This window comes from Triticum aestivum, chromosome 2B (genome assembly GCF_018294505.1).
Source record: "Triticum aestivum cultivar Chinese Spring chromosome 2B, IWGSC CS RefSeq v2.1, whole genome shotgun sequence".
NCBI lineage: Eukaryota > Viridiplantae > Streptophyta > Magnoliopsida > Poales > Poaceae > Triticum > Triticum aestivum.
Window position 1 is genome coordinate 459,230,070 of NC_057798.1, and position 6,355 is coordinate 459,236,424.

Here is a 6,355-nt window from a genome sequence, read left to right on the forward strand (position 1 = left end):
GTCCATAGCTCTAGGGGAGAAACAACCATAGAGCTCCCCAACTTGGTTCTCCACTGAGCCACCAACATCAACCTCACTAGGAGGATGTGGCGCAGGAGCGGATTGCAACACAGCCGGCACAAGAGAGAGCTTTCCCAAAGCAGCCTCCGCTCGCTCCAGAAAGCTCCCAACGCGCATCAGGAGTTCAGCTTGGGCAGCTAGAGTGGACTGGAGCAGCACATCAGATGGGGTTGCCGACTCAGCGTGAGCGGAAATGACCGATGCCCAGGACCTGCGGTGAAGCACCTTGAAGGGGAGTTGGGATACCATCGGACCATCACAAGGAGTTGGAGCTCGGTAATGCTCGGTGTCGAGGCGAGACCGTGGCGGCATGGGAAGGCATGCAAGTGAGCTGAATGGACGCCAAGCATTGCGACACCCACGCGCCCAGTGGTCGTTCTCCAAACAGCGGCAGCACCTCAAGGGATCTGTGCAATCAGCGGCTCGATGACCAGGAACAAGACATCTGCAACACCTACCAAAGAGCCAAGCCGGAATGGGACGTGGGGGTAATGCCGGAGTTGGCGACTCCAGACGACGCCGGCCACGCCGAGGCAGCACATCTTGCCATCCTCCAGTCGCCTCCCTCTCGGGCATCACACACTGATCAGCATGCTGAGCTGCCGGGGCAGAGCTTTTGGCAGCCGATGGTGTCAATGGGGTCAACTCCTCTTCCTCATCGTCAACATCCTCGTCACCAAGGGAAGCCCAGGACACATGCCGCCCCATGTCTAAGTCGGCCGGGGACGCGTCGGCGGGCGCTGTCGGGGACGAGTCGAATATGAGCGCTGCTGGAGACGAAGCGGGAGCGGAGGGCTCTGTCGAAGCCCAAGATGCCGTCGCCTCCTCCTCGAGGAGCGTACGGGACACCCTTCGCCCTTGGACGGTTGGGTCGGCGCGGCGAGAGCTGATGCGGGAGCTGGAGCAGGAGGCGGCGGGCAGCCGGCGCTCAGCACGGCAGGAGCGGCCGCTGTCGTGGTTCTAAGCCTGACAGTAGAGTGGGGGGTAGGTATGGAGAGGCAAGGTCCTAGCTATGGAGAGGTTGTAAACACAAAGGATGTACGAGTTCAGGCCCTTCTCGGAAGAAGTAATAGCCCTACGTCTCGGAGCCCGGAGGCGGTCGAGTGGATTACGAGTATATGAGTTACAAGATGCCGAACCCTTCTGCCTGTGGAGGGGGGTGGCTTATATAGAGTGCGCCAGGACCCCAGCCAGCCCACGTAGGAGAGGGTTTAAGGTGAGTTAAGTCTGGGGCGTTACTGGTAACGCCCCACATAAAGTGCCTTTACTATCATAAAGCCTACTTAATTACATGCCGTTGCAGTGCAGAGTGCCTCTTGACCTTCTGGTGGTCGAGTGAGTCTTCGTGGTCGAGTCCTTCAGGTCAGTCGAGTGAGTCCCTCGTTGGTCGACTGGAAGGCGACCTCTTCTAAGGATGTCTTTGGGTAAGGTACTTAGATCAGGTTCATGACCCTACCCTAGGTACATGACCCCATCATTAGCCCCCGAATGGATTGAGGCTTCGAGTGAGGAAGGAGTTGATGTCGTTTCCGATTAACCTTTGCGCTCTGGTCGTGCGTTGTTCTGGACCAAAGAATCTCTTCGTCGACAGTGAGCAACTTGTCTTCAGTCGACTCGATCCATTCTCTTCTTGCGTCGAGTGATCTTTCGGGCTTCGGCGATCCCTGAGCGACGGATCGCGGGAAACTCTGCGTCTGACAGACTGATCTGCCGTTTGCGGATTCCGCGGGATGCGAAATTTGGGGACGCGCGCGAAGTGGAGCGGGCCGCGGCGTTTGGATGGGACGGGACATAGACGCCTCGATCTCCGCGCCGCTTTCTTCGCCACGTATCCCGTCTGCATAACTGCTCCCGGATATGATTAGATCGACCGGGCCCACCTGTCATCCACTCGGAAGGGACCTTATAAATGCGCCCGGCGAGGATTTCTGTGCTGCGCCTCAGCATTCTTTCTCTCTCTCTGCTCCCTTCGTCCCCGCCCAGCGCGCTCGCTCTCGCCCCCGCACAACTTCCCTTCGCGCATCTCGCCGGCAACCATGGCCAAGGAGAAGACGGCGGCGCTGGAACGTGCGAAGAAGGCGTCGGCGCCGGAGAAGGCAAAGGGGAGATCCACCAGCCGCGGCGGGTCCTCGTCCAGATCTCGCCTGCCGAAGGGCTGGGTCCAAGGAGACTGGATCCAGTCGACCATCACAGAGAATGACCTCCTCGACATGGCCAACGAGGGCTTGATCCCTCATGGAGCTGCGAGGCTTCCGGGGAAGGAGTGGCAGCCCCAGCCAGAAGAGGGTGAGTGTGTGCTCTTGGCCACCCATGTTGATCGTGGATTTTCCTTGCCGCCGAGTGTTTTCTTCCGTGGCTTCTTGAATTTCTTTGGAGCGCAGCTCCACCACTTTACCCCGAACTCTATTGCCTATCTTGCCGCGTTCGTGTCCATGTGTGAGGGTTTCCTGGGCTGTCGACCGCACTGGGGTTTGTTCAAGCATATATTCACGTGTCGCTCTCAGACCGTGAAGAAGGCGAGCCCAGGTGATGAGAAAACCCGAGTTGTCCAAATGTGTGGGGGTCTGGGGATCCAGGTGAGGAATAAGAGCACCTTCCCGCCCATGACCTTTCCCGAGTCCGTCAGAGGCTGGCAGTCGACTTGGTTCTACTGCCAGGTCCAGTCGACGCCAGGGCAGTCGAGTGGACTCCCTCCGTTTACCATGGACCGAGTGAACAAGCCCTCCCCTCTGAAGTTGATTCCGGAGGAGAAAGCTGACGTGAAGATGTTGATGGAGCGCGTGGTGCAGTTGGTTCGGGAGGGAGTGACGGGCATGGATCTCCTGGAGGTCTTCCTTAGGCGTCGGATCCAGCCCCTTCAGTTCCGGAGCCACTGCATGTGGTTGTACTGTGGGACTGAAGACGAGACTCGAGTCCATCCAGAAGCAGTCGACGATGTCACTCTGGAAAGGTGGATGGTAGCCGTTACCGGAAACAAGGACAACCCACGCGGAGCCAGAAGGATTCCTCCACTCGACCACAACAGCGATCCAAACAAGGTACACTTGCTCTGCTCTCCACTGCGTTCTCGTCGCATTCATTTCTGTTTACCCTGCCGACTGGTCGACTGATCCTTGTCTTGATATCTGCTAGGCCCTCACCGAGCTGTACTCGATGCCCAATGGGGCACAAGCTCTGACTGAGGAGGGTGAGGCGAGTGGGGGCGAGAGCCAGGACGAGGAGGAATGGGACTCGGACGTTGCAGAGGATGACGATGACGATGATGATGATGACGGTGATGAAGATGACGTTGAAGACGAGGAGGAAGAGGAGGAGGAGGTCGTACCACCGCGCTCGGAAAGGCGGTCGAAGCTTGTCCACGACCCCTCGACCGAACGTGGTAAGGGGGTTGCGACAGCCGCTCAGTCGACCAAGCGCCCTCGGACCACCTCTCCGGTGCCGACTGAAAAGGCGCCGAAGCAGCCCAGGGAGGCCTCGTCGAAGCCGATCAAGCTCCTGCCGAAGATGAAGGTGTCCATCCCCACCATATCAGGGTAATCGTGCTGCTTAAGTCTTCTTATTTTGTGTGAACTTTGTCTCTGGTCGACGCTGAAGTTAGTCGACTGATCCTTTGGAGTTGCAGTGCTGCTACTTCTGAAACCTCGGCCCGAGCTGATGACCATGAGATGGAGGACGCAGCAACTTTGAACCCAGGTACTATATTCTTAACGCTGTTCTTAGTCGACTGACTCGTGATCTCTGATCCCGATTCTTCTCCGTAGCTCCACCCAATACTGTTATCAATCTCCCTGATGATGATGAGGATGAAGAACCACTGAAGCGCAGGAGCAGTAGGAAAGCGTCCGCCAGTAAGGTGCCCCAGGATGTGACGGCGCCTGAGATTCTGATTGCGGAGGAAGAGAACACCACTCGACACACAGTGTCCTTCGCAGATCCATTGACGAGTGCTCCGCAGCCCTCCCTCTTCACGACGCACCATGTCCCAGAGGACCAAGATGGCGCGGCGAAGGAAGCCATACGTCAGGCGGGAATCATGATGGAGCAGCTGAAGACCATCCGGGACGCGAGCCAGGCAGCTTATGACGCCAGTTCTGCCCTCCAGAGCAATGTTCAGGTCAGTCGACCACAGTTTGTTCTGTTGGATATGCTGCCAAAAACTTTTCCTTTTTGGAATTTATAGTAGTCACCCAGTGGGTGTTGTCGATTAAACTCCGTATTAGCGGGGGCACGCTGAGTGCACCCGCTGGGTGTAGTCCCCAAGGCTAAGGTCGACTGCTGGCAGTCGGCCTTAGGCTTTATGATGTCAATCTTACTGTCAGTCGACTATGTCGACTGGATTTCACGAACTGGTGGGGGCACGCTGAGTGCACCCACTGGGTGTAGTCCCCGAGACTGTGGTCGACTGCTTGCAGTTGATCACAGTCTTAGAGAATGCATCTCACTCTTTTTTTTTTGAGGTCGACTGGTCGACTTTGTCTTCAACAGGATTAGTGGGGGCACGCTGAGTGCACCCACTGGGTGTAGTCCCCGAGACTACGGTCGAATGCTTGTATTCGGCTGTAGTCTTAGAAACGTGTGTTTTTTCCTTTTTCACTCAGAAGTGAATTATATTTGACATTTAGTCGATTGGTTCTTCGCAGAACTCTTGTGATCTTGTGGCTCGCTACTCTGAGCTGGAAAACAAGCACACTCAACTCGAGCTGAGCCTGAAGCTGGTTCAGGAGAAGCTGACAAAGGCAAAGGAGGAGACCGAAGGTATGTTTGGTGAGACCCTGACGACTGCCTTTCCCCTTGCTTGTTTCAAGATCTGATCTTGCTGTAACTTGCAGGTAAGGTAAGGGAGGCCCAACAGAAGAAAGACCTCGAACTCGCTGAGAAGATCAAGCTTGCTGACGAGAAGTTAGCTTCAGTCACCAAGCTTGAACAAGACAATACCAATCTGAAGGCTGCTCTTGGGATCGCCAACAAGGAGATCAGTCGACTAAAAACTGATAAAGCTGCCTTGACCGACCAAGTTAGCAAATTGACTGGGAAGAAAACTGATCTGGAGGTCTTGCCAAGAAGCTATTTCTTATGCTTGAAGGTAAACCTCTATGCTTGGCAAACATTTCCAATTGTGGTTTTTTCATTCGACCATCCCCTTGACTTAGTGATCATCCTTGTAGAATTTTGTCAAAACTTTGAAGAAGAAACTAACCGGCTGGAGCCAAACCTCGACCCCGTCAATTCTCCGGTGAACGACGAAGTTGCCATGGATGTTTTCTGACTGGAGTCTCGTGTTGCAGCTATCGTGGACTATCTCGCAAGGCTGAAGGCCGCCACATCTCGCATCGACTCGACGCTCTGGCCTGAGGAGACACTTCAGAATGACCTTGAGTCGCTGATGGCCCGGTTGAACACGATCCCTGGTCGAGTGCAGGAATGGAAGAAGTCCTCGGCTCGGTGTGGTGCAGATGTTGCTCTGTGTCTTGCCCGAGTCCACTGTAAGGATGCACGAGAAGAGAAGCTGGCGGCTCTTTGGGTGGCCAACACCAAGAAACACGACTTCAGGTCCTTTATGGAAACTTTCCTTGCAGCTGCCACTCGGATCGCCGACGGAATCGACCTTGATGAATTCGTTGCACCTTCCAGCCCTCCACAGGAGGGGTAAAAAACTTCTTCTGGCTCGATGCTTTAAATTTGCCTCGGTATGCCGAGTGGAATTGTAACCGATAAACCTTAACAGGCTTAATCGCCTGAGCACTCTCGGTTCCTTTAGATATCGGTTCAAACTTGAATTTGGTGCTTGAATACGATTGCCTTTGGCTCGAAATGTCTTTTGCAGGTTCAAAGCAAGGCGCCTTTACTGCAATCGACTTATTCTTTAATCCACTTAGGCGAGCACTGGGCTGTGGCTAAGCCTCCGAGTGGAAGCCTGGCTTACCACTCGGTAGGATTTGATAACTTAGGCGAGTGCTTGGACTGCAGCTAAGCCCCCGAGTGAGAGGTTTGCTCTTCACTTGGTAGGATTTTTATAACTTAGGCGAGCATAAGGCTGCAGCTAAGCCTCCGAGTGAAAGTCTGGCTTACCACTCGGTAGGATTTTGATAACTTAGGCGAGTGCTTGGACTGCAGCTAAGCCCCCGAGTGAGAGGTTTGCTCTTCACTCGGTAGGATTTTTATAACTTAGGCGAGCACAGGGCTGCAGCTAAGCCTCCGAGTGGAAGTCTGGCTTACCACTCGGTAGGGTTTTTGATAACTTAGGCGAGTGCTTGGACTGCAGCTAAGCCTCCGAGTGAAAGTCTGGCTTACCACT